This window comes from Colletes gigas, unplaced genomic scaffold (assembly GCF_013123115.1).
Source record: "Colletes gigas isolate AHSC1104 unplaced genomic scaffold, ASM1312311v1 Colletes_gigas_Sc00030, whole genome shotgun sequence".
Classification (NCBI taxonomy): domain Eukaryota; kingdom Metazoa; phylum Arthropoda; class Insecta; order Hymenoptera; family Colletidae; genus Colletes; species Colletes gigas.
In genome coordinates this window covers 1,366,420-1,389,039 of record NW_025106659.1, presented here as the reverse complement: position 1 = coordinate 1,389,039, position 22,620 = coordinate 1,366,420, and the positions used below count along the sequence as shown (strand labels likewise).

The following is a 22,620-nucleotide window of genomic DNA, read 5'->3' as shown; positions in this document are numbered from 1 at the left end:
TAAACATCTCCCGAGCGCGGTCAGTGCCAGCAAGATGCACCGATCGAAGGGTCGAACACCTCTAGACGCAGACTGCAGCCCCGATCGTAAATTGCACCGTGTCGACGAAATTGATGAATATTTTTCTGCTTTCGAAACCGACCGCTCGAAATTAAGGATGCCCTCCGATGGGTTTTTACGGCTGAACGGTTCGTCTACCTCGAAACTTTGAATTTTGCATCGCACTGTTGTACCGACTGGGGCATTTCATCATTTAATTTTTTTTTCATACAATCTTAGATTTTCAGATTTTCTTATTATTATTATTATTACTACAGAATACAAAAATATAGTAACAGTCGTGTTATTACAAAAATTATAAAAAAATTTATTTAAAGTAATCTAAATTGGTCGAGATAAGATATAGCTACATTGTTTAAAGTATGCTGGAGGTATGTATATGCGGATGACTTAATTTGATAAATATTTCAATGTTCGAATGATAAAGACATATTATTGTTAATGTTGATGTTATTATTTTTGACACTAATATTTGTTAGTAGTACATATTATTTTTAATATTATTATTTCGTGGTACTCGCGTACGTGACCTCTCTTGCTAGCATAGCGACGTATTTTGATGAGAAAACCATAGCTGCATCGACAGCTCTCGACAGGTGCGTTTTCTCGTCTCGCGTCGAATTATGGATGCGCACGAACTGTCGCAGTTGCGCCCTTAACGATAAATACAGCCGATTCTATTTTCCGCAATTGATTGCTCGGGCACCGATACACCTAGTAGCTTTCACTAGGAATTTTGCGTGTATCGTTTCAGTTGCTATTTTATATAATGACAATTATTCCACCAATCATTTGCAAATTTCGTCGATTTCTGCGTAACATACTTTTGCAGAATGACAGTAAAGTGATCCCTTTTGGTACATGCAAAATATTAGATGTAATTTTATATGGTCGCAGTTATTAAGCCATAATAAATACTATAACTGCTTAAAAGTTTTAAGACAGATACTAAGTTTCCAAGCCTTAATAAAAATAATTGAAACGACGAAAAATCACAAGAAATTTTTTCTCATTTGATGTTCCATATAAATAAGAAATTGCATGATTACAAATTTCAATGTGTCAGAATGATAACTACAAAAATAAAAAATGTTACAATTTTTTGGTCATATTCTTGCAGTTGAATTCCTAAAAAATTTTAGAGTAATATTACTATAGTCTTGTCGAAGTACAAATGACTCTTGACAATTTTAATAAATTTAAAGTATGAAGCATGGCAACGTATAATCAAACCATACATCTTCGACAACTAAAAGTAATTTGTTTATCACCGTTTCCATTGTAAATAACTAATATTAAACATGCGTTTGCAATTACTAATACGTTCGCGGATTACAAGAAACAAAATACAACAGGTCTCAGATCTCCAGGTTTATTAGTGGGTAAACAATTTGAAAATGTCAATGTTTTAATAAACTACGTTCGAACTACATTTTAATAAAAAATTAAAGTTTTGTAGCAACTTGGAATTTTTAACCATACTAACATCAACAATTCATACAAATTCGAAACAAATGGATATTGTGACAAATCTCGAAGTTTGGAAACCACACTGACTCACGGAACGAAATTTTTGTTAGCATAAAATAAAATCGAACCATACAAGAAACAAAATACAACAGGTCTCAGATCCCCAGGTTTATTAGTGGGTAAACGATTTGAAAATGTCAATGTTTCAATAAACAACGTTTGAACTACATTTTAATAAAAAATTAAAGTTTTGTAGCAACTTGGAAGAGGTTTACTGTTTTTTTCATAAAATTCCATTGTATGTTTAAAATATTGCTTTAGGGTGTGGTACAAAACTCGGCAGAAACACATGGGACGAACTAATATAAATCGCTTATAGGGTCTGTCACTTTTCGTTCGACGATAGCAACTTCTTAATTTGTTTGCAACGTTTACACGTAATGTTATAGGTCCGTCGTGACATTCAAGTATCGCCGCGACCCCGACGACTAATTAACCGCTAGTTTCGTGACTCAAGAGACCGGCGAACTCCGAAATGAAAATTAATATTCTTTCGGCGGTGTTCGTTTCCCAGGCAATGGCTGCGCGGTTCTCTGAACTCCGCCGGAAGTGGAATTAATTTCCCAGGGCAAATGATCCCAGTCGGCACACGGGAATATTCTATTTACCTTCATGAGCGACACTAAGCGGGAGACAATACTGGCACACTATGATGGCGTTTAACTCAAGCTTAACGGGGTTTAACCCTGCCTCCCTTTACCCGTGGGCCCTGAAAATGGTTGGCACGGGTATCCAAGTCGATCCACTGTTTCAATTCATTCGCACGTGACCATTAAGCCGCCCCCTTCACATCTCACCCCACGTTACTCCTCCAAAGGGTAACAATGCAACGCAGGGTGGGACCTTTCGTCGTAAAATCCACTCCCAACGTTGATCCGCGGGCTGAATCGGTTATAATTTCCCCTCGCGAATTTTGAACACGCTCTATAATATGTTGCGCGAAACAGCTTTCGTTCCCGATGGTTCGAGCTCCCTTCTATATTTGGAAATTTAATATCCCGATAAACTCCGAACAACTTCGAGAAGAAAGGCAGGCGTTTACTTTGAGGAACGTCGTTAAATTCCAAAAGCCAATGTGCAGCTCATAAATTTGAATATTATAACAAATGTTTCCATCGAAAAAAATCTACATTATTCAAATAATTTTACTTAACCCATCAACCGCCAATGATTGATCATTGCACTATAATTAGTAAAAATTCTCTTAAAAACGATGAGTTAAATTTCACAAATATAAAAAAAATATATGTATAATTAAATAACTTAGCACCTTCCACGATAAATAATTGTGGCTATTTTCGGGGAAAAATTGTTGAAGACACTGAACAAAAATCGACGACTAATGTTAAGTGTACCCAACTAATGGAGTTAAATGTATGGCAACTGATGGATTAATGCAAACATTCGTGCGAAAATGTCACTTAACATAAATCACGTCCACTTTGAGAAATATCATTAAATTCCAAAAGCCAATGTGCAACTCATAAACTTGAATATTATTCAAGATTCAAATGTATTAACATTGTTTTATTGTTCGAATTCCTCCGAGCGTACATATTACTGCGAACGTGTTCTATTCTTTTTTGTTCAGGGGTGTGCATCCTTTCTATCGAATAATTTCACAACGAACCTTTGGTTCTGTTAATCGGTAAATAAATAAATATTTTCCGTTCCGGAGAACGTCGGGTGGATTCGGCCGGTCAATTGATAAAATTCGCGATCGAGGCTCTCGGTTCCGGGACGCGTTTCCGGCGGTCTTGAATTTCGATTCGGAGATTCGAACGGTCGCGCGGTCGGCTCGCGTTCCAAATTATTCACCGCAAAGCACGTACCGTGGACATCGATATTTTTCCGGGGAAACCGTCGCGAACCACGCAACCGGACACATATACATTCTGATTACAGCGCGGCTTTCAGTGGCCCTAATTACAGCTGCCAGCAACTCGAACCTTCCATTCACCTAAATACCCATTGTCCGCGCATTAAAGCGAAAATTGATTAGCGATATTCGCAGCCCTGATATTGAATTTCGTTGAAAATTCTTGGCCCACTGAAGGATGGGTTCTATGGGTTGCGTACAAAAATGTAGAGTTTCTGGCGTTGATTAGGTGCCATTGGTCCAACTGAAATGGGTAGATTATTAATACAGAGATCCCCCGTTAACGTGAGCTGGCTCACCGCGACGCAAACGTTATCGAGGGAGGTACTATCAAATTGTCGATTGTTATCTCTGTCAGGGGGTGTTCCCCTAAAACCAGACAGCAGCGATATCTTTAAAGTGTGAAACGCTATGCGATCGTTATTTCGCGTAAACAATAGTAGGGATAGAATAAACAATGATCAAGTTTCGCCATATTGTAGTCGCGCGTACACAGCTAAAGAAATCAGTTGATTGTTGCGTCTGATTAAAAGCTAGTGTATCGTACAAATTATAAACTGCTATACCTCTCAATTTTTGTTAATTGTGTACAAACGCACGGGTGGTATTATTATATCTTTTGGTAAGTACTTTTTTAATTACCTTTGAATTTTGTATATACAGGGTGTTCGGCCACCCCTGGGAAAAATTTCAATGGGAGATTCTGGAGGTAAAAATAAGACGAAAATCAAGAATGCCAATTTGTTGATTGACTCTTCGTTAAAAAGTTATTAACGCTTAATGTAAAAAAACTGTAAACCTGTCGATGAGTCAGTAAGTAGAGTTTCTCATGCTGAGTGAGAACCACTATCGCATGCACGCAGCTATACGCAGATTGCTCTTCTACAGGCGGAACTTTAAACGTTAATAACTTTTTAATGAAGAGTCAATCAACAAATTGGCATTCTTGATTTTCGTCTTATTTTTACCTCCAAAATCTCCCATTAAAATTTTTCACTAGTTCTTATAAAACAAACTTTTTTTATGGCTTTGCTGTCCCCTGGTTCCCGAGAGATCATCGTTTCCTATTACCGGGCACTAAAAATCTAAATTTTGATTATTCATATTCCTATTAATGGCTCCAAATGTATTGAAACTTATCCTCTGGATAGGTATATATTCTCAGACATTGATTATGCAGCTGTGAAATGACAAATATTCCATATGAAAAAATAAGGAACCAGCAAAATTTGACTTTTACGATGGGATCTGAAGATCCTAGAGAAAAAAATGAGATCAGTTAACTATTATAATAATATTATTTATTTTGTTGCTTTATATTGATTCCTAATATTGTTAAATTATAAATAAAACAGTATAGAAGACGTAAAATATTATATTTTTTTAATGATTTAAGAAGAACCTTAAGTGTATTATTAGGTCGTCCTATGTGTTCGTTTTGCACTGCAACTGAAAGCAATATTTTAAACATATAACTGAATTTTATGAAAAACAGTAAACCTCTTCTCGTTCGACAACTTCCTCCCCTTCTTTTAACAAAGTCATTATATCGTCGTTATAAAACTTCTCTGATTTTTTATTAAAATGTAGTTCAAAGCTTTTCGTTAAAATGTTGTCATTTTCAAATTAGTTATCCACTAATAAACCTGGAGATTGTTGTATTTTATTTCTCATAAGATTCGATTTTATTATATGCTAACTAAAATTTCGTTCCATAAGCCAGGGTGGATTGCAAACTTCAAGCTTTGATACAATATCGATTTGTTTAAAATTTGTATGAATCGTTGATGTTATTATGTTTATAATTTCAGAGATCCCCTAAACTGACAAATTTTGTTTGTTTTCTATTAAATTACAAACTTGATCCTCGTCAATTTCAGAATATCGAGCGGCACAAACTTATGGAACGACCTAATATTTCGTCGACATCCAATTTCGTTAACAATCATTTCATTGACCATTTTTATTCCTCGATGTCGACTTCTAATGCGTCTGATTATATTTTAGTGTTTCATCTCTTTAACCCTTTGTGGACTGAAACAGTTTTGACATTTCGCTCCAACAGATCCATACGAAATATAACTACTTTCATTCATATCCTAAGGCTAATCTGTACTTCCTTATTGTACTAATGAAAATCCAATTAATAGCAATAGATATTTAATATAAATGAAAAGTCGTTTAAAATATTCTACAATGTGCAAGTCAAGCTTTCATTCTTATGTTTAATTCTTTAAGTCTTATGAGAATGCCTTCGTTTTTGAGATCAGTGAATTTGAAAATTTGCAGGGTACGCTTTGACTAGCGCGTCCGACCATTAATTTATTTTTCTACTTGCGCTGAAGTCCAAATCTTCAAAGTCGCTTTTCTCGAAAACAAGGCCTGAAACGAAAAAATGTTCTTTTATTTTTCTATTTACTTTTACATGTAGAATCATCTTCTGCCCGATTGTACCACTCGTCCTATTCTATTCTACACATGTACAGGGTGTTCGGCATCTATATGTAAAAAATTTAAAGATTCTAAAGGCCAAAATAAGACAAAAGTCAAGAATATTAATTTTCGTCTTATTTTGACCTTTAGAATCACCCCTTAAATTTTTGACATACAGATTCTGAACACCGTGTATAACACGACTCTCTTTCTTTTGTTTTTAATCTAACCTGAAATATACTAGACTTGAACTTGTCTTAAATTAGAGAAAGTGGTAGGAATGTGAGATACCAGATTTATTTTTTAACCTAGTGATTTTCAGAATAGCCAAATCAGCAAATTTTGATGAATAAATTTAAAGAATTTCATGTGAAATAAAATGCATAAGTATAAATATTGTGGATCTTACAATATCTATGAATTTTTCACTTTTTCTAAATTGATGTAAAATTGGATATTTAGAAAATAGGGTGATAATATGAGACAGCATTACTTTTCTGGCCTACCTCTTGCTATTAGTTGTTGCTGATCATTGTTGATCACTACTGACCAATGTCGGTCAATAGTGATCACTGATTAGAATTATTTAAAAATCCTCTCTTCACTTCTATTTTATTGTTTAATTCCAATTTCATTTGATTCAACTGTACAATCGTTTTTGTTATATTATGAATGGTTTCTTATTGTTAAGGATTCTAAAGGAACCTTAACATCGCGGAGTTTATGATACGAACGTGAGAAAGTGGTAGGAATGTGAGATACCAGTTTTATTTTTTAACTTAGTGATTTAAACCGCATAAACCAAAATGTGCACACATCATACGATACAACCCCTTCACCGAGAAAGGAGCATGTCGATTCGCATGCTCTTCCAGCATTTTTCCTCTGTTGGAATTCGTAAAGAATGCAGTTCTGTTGCCATTTTTGACTCTACTGAATGGAATACTTTTAAAGGTTATGTCGCCATTTTTGACTCTATTGAATTGAATACTTTTAAACGTTATGTTGGGCCTTTCGCTAAACTATCTTCTGTTTTAACTAGCTACATATATGTCAACAATATATAACCGCAAAAGAACGGGAAAATCTATTGACTTTAAACTTGATTTTATAACTACTTAAGATAATTTGGATTATTCATTTGTACACCTAATAAATAGCAACATCAGACCAGGAATAGGCATTCCACGTTAAACAGTAAAAAAGTCAACTTCGCCCGTTCACTGCAAACAACTTCATTATCCAACATTCATTTTTTCCAACTATTCCGATAGTGCTAATCCACTCTTAAAATTTCTTCACATTCCAATTGTATCTGGGTCGCGAGAGTCTACGCAATATTAATCATTTGTACACAGTGGATTCTAACGAATGAAATTTGTAAAAAGTAATCTAAACTTGTAATTGCAAAGGGCTGAATGGATGAGAAATGAAACAAGCAGAGAGTTGTATTCAAAAATCCATATTGAATTCGGATTCAATAGTGACAAAAGCCCCTCAGCAGATCTGTCGGTATTCCAGTATTTCAAAAATGAAAAGGATTACAAAATTTTCATTTTTAAATGATAAAATGATTTTCATCATTTTGTACCAATTCTCTGTAAACGTTACAAATTTTATTTATTTATCTAATATATGTAAAATAGTGACTTGTACAATGGTTGTATTTCTTTTAATTGCTTTATTATGTTTATTATAGACAGCACAGTCTATTTAACAATTATCAATTATACGAAGAAACATTGTCATGGGAGTATAAAAAAATATAATGTTATTTTGTACCCAGTGTTTACTAATTTTCAAATGTACAACGTATATGTTAAAATTTATGAGTGATAATTTTGTTTCTTAGTATTGCAACACCCCTCCTTTTAGTTTAATATTTGGAATAAGCAGAAATCGACGCCAGTTCTACGAAACTGAACGTGTGGGAACTTACAAATAGCATAATAGATATACAAAAGGGATACAATGTTAAACATCCAATATTAAGTCCGTTCTGTTGTGTTAAAACTTTTTCAATATGGCCGTACATAATTTTCCTCGTTTTACTCTTCTCTTTTTCGCTCAATTTCATTTCATTTCATTCGCTTCTCGTTTTCTCTTGTACATGCAGGAAATGTTACTCAATTACGTAAGTGGAATTTAGAACTATGAGATTGAAATAGTTGGCTGGTTCGGAGTGTGTAAAATATAATTAAAATTAGTAAAAGGGACAAGGGAAACATTAATGAAAAGAAAATTCTTATTTAACTTATTATGAAATAATTCTAAGAGAGTTAGAATGCATTATTGTGTCATATTGTTAGATTAATCACGCAGTCCAATAAATAACTATGGTCCGATTCAAACAATATTTTTAATACTCTTTTTAAGTATTTCGAGTTTGATAGAAAACTTCATTTCTTAAATAATTTGTTAAACAGTTGCCATTTTATAGAAAATAGCAACTTTTGAAAATAAAATTTTTTAATATCAATATTAAATTGAATAATATTCAAATTACATTTTTTGAAAAACGTATTTTATCTATAAAATATAATTTATGTTAACTTTGAAATTATTCAAAAATATAGCATTTAAACTTTATCAGATTTAATTGTATTGCAAGCATGGAGTTTAAAAAAGTATTAAGAATTAATTTTAGAATTATTCATACGTATAACATTTTAAAATGCGTTATGTAAAAAATGCTGAAGCGATTTAACGGAAAGTATTTTAAGGTTGAATATTTTTCACTGCGACATTCTGTTACAAATTTCAGATCTTATTATAAATAAATTCGCAAAGATATAAATATAATAGTAAGTTTATATTATAAAACATAATTACTCCTGTTAACATCTCAATTTCGTTAAATTTTAATTCGTTTCACATTTCTTTTTAAACAAACTATTTAATTATGCTTTAATTTAAAACTTAAAAAACGAGTTATAAAGAAATATAAAATGGTGCGAAAGAAAGTTCAGAAATAAATTTCGACATGGTTCTTTTCAAATAAGGTTGCAGGAACTATTAAACTATTACTTGGCCGATATAGGGCGCAGCATGACTTAATCGGTAACTCGTAGGGATTATTCAACCTTCGAGGTTTCTCAGAATTCGCTAGCGTCGTGATTAAGCCATCACGGCGATATAAACTGCCCAGTAAAAGCGGCAGGTGTTTTTACGTGATGAACTCGCCAGGTTTAAAGCACGTAATAACAGAAGCGGAACAATAATAAGCCCGGTTATTTGCGCGCCTGTTGTTTCATGGTGTGCAGGAAAACGGCACGCAACACCTGCTACCTCTGCTCATCTTTATCGCGAGTCGACTCGATGCAGAAGATCGATTACGTTGCCCCTAAAAGAGAGGAATTGGCGCTAAAGCAACACATTCCTCGGAGACAAATAGGCTCATCAATTTAAATAGACTTCCTCGAGACACGGGGAGTGTTAAGACACTGCTGGAGAAACTTTCAGGAACAAGAAGAATGACTTAAAGTTTTCCGAAAAGTCATTGTTTCCGTATTGATTATTACTATCCATCCATATTTTCAGATAATTTAATCACCGTTTCATTCTTACTGTTCACTGAGAATCTGATTAAATTTTAGACATACCTGCTACACGTTATTTTCACGAATTCTAATACAAAGTTTTATCAAATACATTAAAAAACTGTAAAAATGATTCCAAGGATCGTCTGAATCATACTAAGAAAGCAATAGCTACATTTGACAGCAATTAAAACGAGCTAAGTACATCCACCGAATCTACAAACAGTTTCAAGACGAGTAATTGTTCTCAAGTCCAACGAATTTATTTAAATACTGCACTAACGGGTCACTCATCGAGCTATAGTTGCAAGTAATAATTGTAATAAGTTCCTTGTATATATTTTTACGTGACACGGTCGGTAACGAAATAAATAATTCAAAGTTCGATGTCACGCTGATGAAAAGAAACTCGTCGTTGCTCCTAGAGTGTAACAAATTAAGAGCTGCTGTTGAATAATTCCTTGTGTAGAGCCCGTTGGCCCTCTTTGACTGATCCTGATTTATCCGAAATCTCAATGCATTCCAATTAACTAAAGTATGTTAATCTTGGAGTACTCCGAGCTGGTAATGCACGTATTTGCTGATGGTTTCGAATACCTGATTCTAGATGTTTCTTCTGTGACTGATTTGTATACCTTAACACGCTCGTCGAGAATAGAGTAGGTTTATCTCGGCTACGACACATTTAATCCTTGGTTGCCTTTGCACGAGGATGCGTTCACAATCCGAGACCTATTTCAGAACTTGGCAAAATTTAGATTTTAAAACTATAGAACGTTTCTGAAGAATTAAATTAATTTTCCTAGTTTCAAACAACCTGTTTCCAACAATATTTAATCTCAACGACAGCGAAGGATCACGTCCTTGACAAAAATTGTTGCCGCCACGTGAAGGGTTTCCGCTGCACTCGACAATGAACAGTGCCGTTTTTGAGGAAGTCACGATTTTTCACGGACAGCATGCAATTTCTAAAGGACTAGGTCTGGCCGGATGCCGGTTTCAGATTTCTCTGGAAACGGTCCCCGGTTAGACCACCCTCAACGGCAATTGATGTATCGCAGACCCTCACGTGCTTGCCATCAGGACTTAGGATAGTCAATAGGACAAAGAATTGTGCAACGTCCTGCAGACCTTGATTTGCAAGATGAAACAAACCAGGCTGTGGACGTTGCACAATCCAAAAACTAAACAAATTTCGGATTGGGCAGGACAAGGCCCAATCCGAACATCGACGCCTCCAAGGAGGCACTAAGAGGGAGATACGAAGTCTTCCTCCAGGACGGCATTTGGACGCCTGTTTAGACCAATCTTAGTCTCTCAAGGCATTTGGACGCCTGTTTAGACCAATCTTAGTGTCTCAAGGCATTTGGACGCCTGTTTAGACCAATCTTAGTCTCTCAAGGCATTTGGACGCCTGTTTAGAACATCTTAGTCTCTCAAGGCATTTGGACGCCTGTTTAGACCAATCTTAGTCTTTCTAGTCATTTGAACGCCTGTTTAGACCAATCTTAGTCTCTCAAGGCATTTGGACGCCTGTTTAGAACTTGGACTTTGCTAGATCACCCAGGTGATCAAAGCAATAAATATTTCTTGCTATTAATTTTAAGAAATTAATGTGATTGTAAATCAAATAAAATTGATTTACTACAAAATCTAACTCCTAGAACAATTACGGAGTTAACAAAAATAATTCAACGTACCTTCGTTTTAAATAACGAACGAGGACTGTCCATTCCTATCTCGCCACAGATTTCATCATTGAGAAGAAAGACATGATTTGCATTCAGAGCCAGGTCTCGTCTAAAAATTCTCCTTAATTCGACCCGAAAGCTGTCTTCGTGGATACTCGTGCCGAGATGAAAACAAAAAGAGGGACGAGAAGAGGTCCAATCTGGCGCGAAAATTTCAAGAAACCTCGATTCCCTTCTTTCATCGATGCCGCTCTATTCGTTTGCGCAGAGACAACGAAATCGTCGGGACAAAGATCCCCAAAAAAAAAAATTCTGAAGACTCGTTCGCGGTTGGCTGGGGTCCTCAGCCACAGTTTCTTGTCTAATATTCTTGCCTCAAGACGCCGGTAATTCGGACTTCTCTCGGGATTACGAACAGTCGGAGGCGTCTACAATTGCTTCCGTGGACGATTACGAGAGCCGAGACGCGCTAATCAGTCCTCCTTCTCTGTTATTCCGACTCATCCTGGGTCTTCCAGTCGTTTTCGGGGCGCCGATTTAACGGCAATGGCGCGCGACGCAGCTGCTTAATTCAAACTTCGAAATTATCGTCGCTATACTCAATTGGCGGCATTAATCCAGCGAAAAGCATTGTCGTTAGCAATGTCGATTACCGACACCATTACTAATACCATTATTAGCCTTTTACCCCCCTCGTACGCCCATGGAAGACGAGTTTCCGTCGAATCGCAATCCCAGCCACGAATCGACACCGCGACGGCCTGGTTGATAATGTAATCGATCACTCGCGTTGCGCATTAATGGATAATTTAATGCAGTGCATACCAGGTTGACGCAAGGAACTGTGATTCGAGTCAATCAACGTGAAACATCGTTGAAAGAAACCGTTTGACACAGCAATGAGTTAACGTGTTTGCGATAATTCTGTTCCTTTATCCATTTTTATAAAACAAAGTGAATTTTATTTATCGATAGCGTACAAATGGCGTTGACAAAAACGTCTGCATACTGCCATTTATTAGAAGCCTTTAACTAGACTTTAAAAGCTAGGAGAAGGAAAACTGTTTCTCACCTGCAAGGTGTACTTAACGTGACTTTCCAGCGAAAATCTTACTTAACCGCCAACGATTAAATTATTGCACTATAATTAGTAAAGATTGTCTAAAAAATGGTAAGTTTAAAATATACAGGGTGGTCGGCCATCCCTGGGGAAAATTTTAAGGGGAAATTCTGGAGGCCAAAATAAGACGAAAATCAGGGATACTAATTTGTTGATTGAGGCTTCGTTAAAAAGTTATAGAAACGTTTCCTGCCATACAGTATATTTTCGGTAAAGAATTTTTTTCTCGAAAGTACGTTGGATTTCGGGGGTATGTGTATTCACCAAAAATGATCGTAATTGACCTCCTCAACCGGAAATAGTTTTTCCAGAACGATCTGAAATTTTTCTTTTTCACCGAAAAAAGGCACCATTTTTTTAGAAATTCGTTTTTCATTTTTTGTAATTTTATTTAACGCGCTATAGAAAAGTTGTTTAATAGTTATTTGTAGGTACCTATGAACTCTACTTCAGAAAAAAGTTTCATTGAAATATATTTACTATTGTAGGAGTTATGGCTGTTTGAAAATTGTACCATTTTTATGGCGTTTTCCTCAATTTTGCGAGGTCAAGCATCAACTTTTCGATTATTTTTGGAATTTCTACATATTCTTCACTAAAATACGCGTCGTTTGCATTTCGAAACATTACAATCGTCCAATCCGTTCAGAAGTTATGATATTTTAAAGATTCGCTTAAAATTTCGGGGAACCATTTCAGACCACAAATTATATTTTCAGTAAAGAATTTTTTTCTCGAAAGTGCGTAGGATTTCGGTGGTATGTCTATTGACCAAAAATAATTGTAGTTAACCCCTGCAACCAAAAATAATTTTTTTGGAATGATTTAAAATTTTTTAATTTCGTCAAAAAATTTCAGGACCTACTCGAATTTTTTTCTCGAAAGTGAATAGGAATTGAGGGGTATGTGTATTCACCAAAAATGATTGTAATTGACCCCCACAATTGAAAATAATTTTTCCGTGAATGATTAGAAATTTTTTAATTTAATTTTGTTAATAATTTTTTAACGAAGCTTCAATCAACAAATTGATATTTTTAATTTTCGTCTTACTTTGGCCTCTAGAATCTCCCATTAAAATTTTTTCCGGGTGTGGCCGAACACCTTGTATAATTAAATAACTTAACGCCTTCTATAGTAAGCAACTATGACTATTTTCGAGGAAAATTTGTCGAGAAATGAATTATCGCAAACATTAGTGCGAGAATGTCACTTGCCATGAATTGTAACGTAAAGATTTTGAGGAATTTGAACATTTTTAGAATAAATCAAGTGCAGAATTTTGTAAGCTTTTGGAGGCCTCACTGTAAGAGGTAACATTTAAAACAATTCCGGAAAGATATTTTACACGACTTTTTTTCTTCAAATTATAGAAATCCAAAGATCAACGTTTTGGTTAAGTGTGCTCAAACTTACGAGCGACAGCGTTTTTTTAAAAACCCAAACTCGATTCGTCGTTTCATCGAAGTTCTTCGATTTCGCGTAACCATAATCTTGTGGAATTATTTGCATTTTCATGTTTATGAGAAAGAACTCTGCTCGAATCTGAACGGGAAAGTTTCTTAGGGACATTTTCACCAGACCGTTGTCTGCCTTAACAAGACGTGTTCCTCTTTAAGCCGTGGCAGTAAGACTCACCGCAGATAGAATCAGGCGGCAGTCGATGGCATGGACTATCGTGCGTTACTCGGTTCTGTCGTCTATTTCGATGGTAGTTTCCGGCAGTCTCGATGGCATTTCCGTCTCGAAGTACACGGCACGGGAAACCGCAGGCCTACCGTGCGAGGCAGCAGACAGGATTGTTCGCATACCAGGGCTGACGTAGCGTGTACGATCATCCCTCGGGCCATCCGCTTGGTTCGACGATCGCTGGATTCTCACGCCTCGGAATACTTGGCGTACTTGTTATGCGCGATTGTATCTTCGACGGCAAAAAAAATTCCAGTAATGTGCCAGTCGCGGGGAGAACAGTGCCGTGGCGTTACGTATCATTTTACACATTGTACACCATTATCAGATTTGAACTATTCTATCCCTGGGTGAGTTGTCTAGTGCACAATAGGCTCTATTCGGAAAGGAAGACCCAAGAGAAAATGTCCCTACTATCAACTATGCTTAAATTAAGATGCTCGAGTACCTGATCTGCTGTGATTTAAAAAGATAAGAAGGTTGTTCCGAGCCAAAAACCTCTGCTAATAGTAAAGTAAAGGGGTAGAAGCACTGTTAGTGATCTAGGAATCAAGTGGTCACAGCTTATGTTTACCGTCTACAGTTTTGTTACTTCAAGCATCGCTATCCAGATTTACACTCAGATTTGAAGCACTATTCTTTGAGCAGAAACTGTGATAAATGATTTCTTTATATTTAAGACGTTAACTGTCAGTTTTCTGTGTCTAAAGATGTCATATAAAAATATTCGATAATTCAATAGTAAATTTGTTATTTTACAATATTCCAAATTAAACCAGCACTATTTACAATTTCACAAGTATTAGAGTTCTTCCATTGTAAATAATATTACAACACATTGTAAGCTCAAAGTATCGGTCACCGGTGACCACCGTGGTAATCAACGTGTTGAATTTAGTACTACTATATCAAACCTATTTTAAACCAGGAAAATTCAGAAAATTTTGAAAAATTATGTATAGTAGTTGTGTGTACCACTATATAAATAATGTAGTTCGTCCATAATTGACGAAAAAGCAATCTTTTGTTTCTCGTGGAATATCTTCAGAAGAATAAGGTATATTTAAAAAACAGTTTACGTAGGATTTTAATGTTGATCGAAATTGTAAATATCAAAATTTATGACAAAAACGTGTACTATTTACTCACTGCTGCACAATACAATACTGATCTAATTTGATTACTAATCAAATAAAGCGAGCTACTAGTTCACAGCGGTACTCTTGCGCGCTCGAGAACGTAACAACAAAAACAAGGCCTCGGTATCGAATTATAACATTCCAGTATCTGATTACACGAGCACCGAGCAACAGCAGTCTCGGGGCGTCAACGAAATTTACGGAGGCACTTTTTAGTTCAGCTTCACTTCAATTTTGATTACTCTTTACCTAGAATCATATCCATTTTATTCGTATATAAAATTTTATTTCACGCATATACTACCGTCCATAGGTCACCGGACATTTTGTTTATCCATCTCGAAAAATACAATTTAAAGTACAGACACAATTTTTTGAAGCGACTTTATTATCTCGTTTTCTTACATTTAGTCATTATAACTTTATTATTATAACACTCGTATGAAATTAAAATAAATATGCAATAAGTAAAACTGCACAAGGAAACAAATTTTGAAGATAAACGCATTTACAACTAGTGGACAATATTACAGAAAGGTTGAAATCGTACTAATGAAAGAAATACTACAAAATAATTGTTGATAAAATTCCATCATTCATTCGAACGAGCGTTTTCAAACGAGGCCGATATACTCATAAACCGAAAATTTTTAACTGTTTTCTAACATTTTAGCAAAATCCGTGACATACAATATAAGTTACGTTTCTTTTATACGGAAATGAATAAATCTTAGTTTCATTTTGTAATCCACATAATGTTGACACGTTTTTATTCTACGTTCGTTAAATATCCGATGACTTATGAACAGGAGTATATGTATAGGTATATTTCTTGCCATATTTGAAACGAGCATAATCCGAACAAGCACAGTCCTAAATAAACGTACTGGCTCTAAATTTAAAACTTCAGTGTACAAAAAATGTGACTGTTTATACGTGATAATATTCTAGACGACAAAATAAGACGAAAATCAAAAATACCAATTTGTTGATGGAGGTTTCTTTAAAAAGTTATTTAAGTTCAAAGTTCCGCTTATACAATAGCAATTTGTCCATCTACTTGAATTTTTTTCTCGAAAGTGCGTAGGAATTCGGGGGTACGTGTATCGACCAAAAGTGATTGCAATAGACCCCTGCAACTGAAAATAATTTTTTTAGAACGATTCGAAATTTTTTAATTTCGCCGAAAAATTTCACACCTCGAATTTTTTTCTCGAAAGTGCGTAAGATTTCGGGGTTATGTTTATTCATAAAAAATTATTCTAATTGACCCCCGCAGCTAAAAATAATTTTTTCAGGATGATTTGAAATTTTTTAATGTACTTTTTTAATAACTTTTTAAGAAAGCCTTAATCAATTTTGGCCTCTAGAATCTCCCATTAAAATTGTTCCCAGGGGTAGTCGAACCTTGTATGTATAATCGCTAGAATTGTACAAAACTAAAATATATTTATCTATCGTGAATCTATTGCAAATAAGAGCACATTCATCAAGGATTAAAATGAGAATATAGTTTAATATTTTTCATAAAAAGGTAATTAATTCTCTAGTCGCTTCGCGTCTCATCGATCCGATCATAATTCGTGTTACTCTCGGCTGGCCGCTCCGTCATTTCGAACAAGCCAATCACAAAAAGCCGGCGTCTAATCAGCTTCCACTAGTTCAGGCATAGACAAAGACTAAGCCGAGCATGATTAACGAGAACATAGACGCAACAAAGCGTAGGGATTCCTGTCCGTAACCAAAGTTAAACATTCGGCCGGGATTCGTGCGCGATTTTCCAGACGGTGTTTCGTAAACTGCGTTCATCAACCCGAACGTCTCGTATGGCCGATGCCAGTCGTACGTCGGAAGTTCGAGACGTTCGTTTTCATCATACCAATCTGGTAATTGCACCGAACGACCGCTCCAAGTAACAGGGGCGAAATCACCTGGAGAAGATGCAGCAAAGCGGTGACTTCGCTTCAGAGACATAACTTGGAGCAAGCGCACAAGCGTGAGAAGAAGTTTAAGACAGAAAGATAGAAATGCGTGTATTCGAACGAGATTCAGCGAGTATTTTCAAACTGAAAGCACGTCGAGATTTCAAAGCCGGCTGCTACGGAATTAAATTCCGCAGAAACTAGTTCCTTTAACTAATTTGTCTATTGTTATGACGCCACTCTTTCGAGCAAGCCCGAGCGTCTAACAAACGCGCGCTTTTACCGTAATGCGTTCCACGAAGAGTGGCTCTAATAATTAGACAAAAAGCGAAATTGGAATGAACTGGCAACACCTTACTTACATCAAGTAAATAGAAACGTCGTCGGGACGCAGCGCGTCCACGGACAAGAGAGAACAGTTCGCCAAGTAACGGGGAATTCAATTCCTTGACATTAAACCTACCGCAACCGGTCGAATGACCATTTTTTAAATTTCGTTTAGAATTTCTAACACACAATATTATTTTAGCGCCATTTAACTTCACGACTTTTCTTATAGTATACGTACAATGAATTTTACAATATTCACTACTATTCTTATTATTTGTTTTCTGAGAAAAGTAAGTTAAATGATTTATATTTTTTTTTGTAAAAGACTAGACAGAAGTTTTCTCCATAATTGAGCCACCGTTGGAGCTTCCCCTTTAAAATGGCTTTTGGTTTTTGGCGATCCGATTTCCCGTTTTGGGGATATCGTAATTTATATAAAAGGGTAATTTTTCAATTTTCACTATCTCTCATGGTCCGCCGTACAAAAGCCTATAGCAACGCGTATTAAAAATACTAAAACTTTAGACGTGTACAGTTCCGAAACTACTAACGTTTTATTACAAATTAAGCCGCCGTTAGCAGCGGTAAACCTTCCTTTTTAAAATGGCTTTTGAATTTTGTCGATCCGATTTTCCGTTTTCGAGATATCGTAATTTATGTAAACTGGTATTTTTCTTAATTTGACTATCACCGTCTTCGTCTAACGCTTCGAGTCGTACCTCTTTATCTCTTACGTGACCGACTGACCTAGTTACTACGAGCACGTGCGGTCAACGACCTTTACAAGGCCGTAGTAAGAATGTAAACAAACGCTTCGAACCCTTATATCTCCGGAACTAACCACCGCATCGACGCGAAACTAAAATCGTCATATCTCCGGAACTAATTGAGCTATTGACTTGTTCGAACGCTCATCTTAAAGGGGATTTCTTCCTCTATCCAATGACTATACCAGCTACTATAATTTTTGCTGTCTTCTATGTTTATTTTCACATTTACTTTGACGCTACATACCCAAAGTAGTTTCAGCACTTCCTATTGATCATACGACTGGTGTGCCATAAAACTGGATCATAAATTGTTTATTTAATTGAAAATGAGTTTAAATTTGTATATGGGGTGTTTGCATAATTACTATGCCATGTTTTCGTAAATTACTGTTTTCTCTGAAATTAACTACGGTATCGACTTGAAAGAAAATTCGTTTTCAAGAGCGTTATATCTTCTATCCGATGAAAATTACTAATTTACTAATACTATTAAAGAAATAATGCACGTTTAGAGTAAAAGTATTGAATATTTTTGTGCAGGTGCTTAGAGTTCAATGCTTTAATAAAAACTATGTGACATAAAAGAGACGAATATCTTACGAACAAACATCAAAACACAACTTTCTATACATATAATGCAAAAATTAGAAGTACGTTGCCTCGTAAAAGAGAAAAAGTTTAGTGTTAATACGTCGTTGACATAATCGCGTCAAGCACATTGCGTTTGAACGGTTTCGACCAAACTCGTTAGCCCTTTTCAGAAAGGTAATCGTAATTTGTAAATCTAAACTACAGACAAACATAATAGTGGACAAAAACATATTTCTGCATTCTCTATGTTTAAAATAAGGAAATGTACGTTTCATATATTCCACATAGTACGTGCTATCTCCAGAATGAGTATTAAAATTTCAAATTGGAAGGAAATACAGTGAGTGTAAAAAGTATTCGTACAACAGTCAATTCTAACAAAAACTTTATAGAACTTTGTTTATTATATATTCTATGAAAATATAAACAATTTATTTTTAATGAAATTAAAATATGCATTTTTTTATTGACATTATTTTGTAATAAACACAATTCTATAACTAACTTGTAACTACTTGGTAACTTGTATCACATGTACCATTCTTCCACGAGAAGAAGCAGAGCGTGTTTACTTCTCCACTTCTGATGCAGTCCGCTGACTCACGGGCATTGGTCGAAAACGGTGACAAAGATCGGTGACAGCCAATTAGCGGACCGCAGCAAGAGTGGGGATGTAAACACGCTGTGCCTTCTTCTCGTGGAAGCACGATACATTCGACTCTAATTTCAAAATTTCAATTCAAATGCGGCACGTGTTCTAATTGTCCAATCACGCTAAAATTTTGGCATAAATGATTTCTTCATCAAGTATGACAATCTACGGGGGTGCGTAAAAAAAAAAACTAAAAAGAAAATTTTGATCCCTGTAGCTAAGGACCACCCTAGTGGGAATCTAGACACCAATCAAATTCGCGTTCCTTTGACTAGTCAACTTTCCGCGGACGCACAGTACCATAAAGAGATGACTCGATGGCTAGGCACGCTGATTGGCCGTAGCGTAATAGCAACGTCTATTCTCACACGGATTGTCATTATTGACTGAGTCGATCGCAACTACAATTCCATTGCATGACGAAGGACGCGAACGAAACGTATCTAGACAGAGTAGGATAAAGCCATATTTCACGACATTGGCGTAGCCATAAGCTCAGAATATTAACCAAGAATATTACAAAAATGTATCTCTCTCGAATATAAAAATCCTACTACTATGTAAGCGTGTAGTAACGGCGGGGTTTTCTGATAGAAGTTAGGCGAAGCGAAGGCCTACTTGCCCTTACACTGTTCAGTTTGTAGATGCCTACAAGTAGTCTCTTTATGGTACCTGCCCTCTTCAGGAGAAGCAACACTGCACATTGCAATGGTCAACAACATGGTCACGCGTCCCGTCAAACGACTTAGTAACCATCGAATAAATTCTCCCGTCTGTTGAATTACGAAAGAGCCCGCGGAGAGTGTACCCTTTCCCTAGAAATGTACCAGAACGAGGACCGTGACATTATATCGACGTTTCCTGCCACGAAACATCCGCTTGCTGTCTGAAATTGGTCGAAAACCGTGAACCGTAGTCGTATCGCCGCGTGGACATCCCTGGCTTAGCTGCTCGTGTCAATAGAGCCTGTGAACATTCCGAATTTACGTCGCTCGACTTTCTATGTTCCGCGGTTGACGTCCGCGCTGACAACGCGCCGCTAATTAACCGGCTCGTATTCATTACCACGATCGATCCCAGTTTCACGACGCATCGACTGTCACCGGCGTCCGCAGAATGCCCATCGAGTCTTTGACACGTCTGCGTCGCGACGCGACGCGTCGTTGATTTTGCACGGCACGCCTCGCAAATTTTCTGGAACCGAAAACGCTGCCCCTGCGATTCGATAGAAATTTATTTCGTGCGAAATCGCTTTCACGACCGTTTATTCTTTCTTTCGTACGCGTAAGAAGAGATTCAACACGTTGAGACCAGTTTTCTCTGTCTGGGGATATTCTCGATATCTTTTGAAATTATAACAAATAGAAATATTTAATGGTTTAATGTAGTACTTGTTATTTTGTAGTATTACTAATGGTAATTAAAAGATACATAAGTTTTGTATATTTAATATACAGGGTGAGGCAATAACTATTAGCACTTCAGATATTTCTGAAACTATAAGTTACACAGAAATATTTGCTGAAATAAAATTGCACAGTACGAAGGGAGCCATCTGGTGGCGATGATAGTTTTATTGCAGGTGGAGGTACTTCGGGCATTTGAAGGTCACTGCCATTTTTTTAAATGGATCGGTATGTGTTTGCTTCTGTATCATGATAGAGGATCTTAAAATGAGTTCAACGACCTATTACATAAGGTAATTGGAGATCATAGAAAGTAGAGAGGTTGTTGTTTCAATTGTATTTATTCAGCCTTGTGCTCTGAATGTAGGATGGTTGACGCGTACTGGAACGAAGTGTTCTTTCTTAGTTGTCTGTAATTTTAGGGAAGCTCCGACATAGTCTTCTCCCTTCCAAGCACTCCTTAGTATGACGCACTTGGAAGGGGGCGCGTGTCACGTCAGAGTGATGACGTCGCCAAACGACGTTGGTGAAAGTTGTCGATCTTGGTCGACTGCAGGTCAACTTTCTTCAGATTTTCGTTAGGGAGGCTCATGATACGGCTGTTTGCTGGCATGCAGATGTCAAGGTTGACCGTGCACACGGTCAAAGAATTTTTGCCCTACTATACACCTCGTCTAAGCCTGCGAGGCAACGGCACACAGTGGGCCAGATTAAAAATTTCAGTAACATTTAAGTATAACTTTTGTACCATTACAGATATCAAAGTGCGGTTTGCACAGAAAAATATGATAAAAATTCTCCCGTTTTAATAATCTACAGAATATTTTGTAATTACTTTCAGTATGTCTAATTAAATTTACATTTACGTTTATTTAATTAGTCTCTGCAATGTTTTAAATGTAATTGTCTCACACAAATGTAACAAAATATACCAAAAATGTATTCCTTATTTGATATTTATTATTTTCTTAGACAATTTAGTTAGTTTTACTTAGTTTCTGAATTATATAGAAATATATAATTCAATATTATTCCAGATACTATTATTAAACCCTGTAACAAAATGTATATTATACAGGGCATTCGGCCACACCTGAAAAAATTTAATAGGGGATTCTAGAGGCCAAAATAAGACGAAAATCAAGAATACCAGTTTGTTCATGGAGACTTCATTAAAAAGTTATTAACGTTTAAAGTTCCGCCCGTACTGAATTTTTTTCTCGAAAGTGGGTAGGATTTCGGGAACATGTCTATTGACCAAAAATGATTATAATTGGTCCCTGCAACCAAAAATAATTTTTTTACAACGATTTGAAATTTTTTAATTTTGTCGTAAAATTTCACACATTTTCGAATTTTTTTCTAGAAAATGGGTAGGATTTCGGGGGTATGTGTATTCACCAAAAATGATTGTAATCGACCCCTACAATCGAAAATAATTTTTCCAGAATAATTTGAAACTTTTAGGCACCTACCCCTTGTCGATTTTTCTGATAACATTGTTTTTGATTTTTAATAAATTTGTTTGATATTCTACGAAATTGTTGTTTAGTACTTTTTTGTAGGCATTCATGAACTCTACTTCCCCCCAAAGTTTCATTGAAGTATATTTACTATTGTAGGAGTTATGGCTGTTTGAAAATTGGACCATTTTTATGGGGTTTTCGTCATTTTGGGAGGTCAAGCATCAACTTTTCGATTATTTTTTGAATTTCTACATATTCTTCACTAAAATACGCGTCGTTTGCATTTCGAAACATTAAAATCGTCCGAACCGTTCGGGAGTGATGATGTTTTAATGATTTGCATGAAATTTCCGGGGTACATTCTGGCCATACATTATATTTTCGTTTAGGAATTTTTTTCTCG

General features: G+C 36.0%; 1 protein-coding gene across 2 annotated transcripts in view; it reads left to right on the top strand.

Annotated features, from left to right (window-relative positions):
- Positions 1-22,620, top strand: part of LOC122401933 (glutamate receptor 1-like) — a 458,535-nt gene that overhangs the window by 392,614 nt on the left and 43,301 nt on the right. The window lies entirely within an intron of this gene.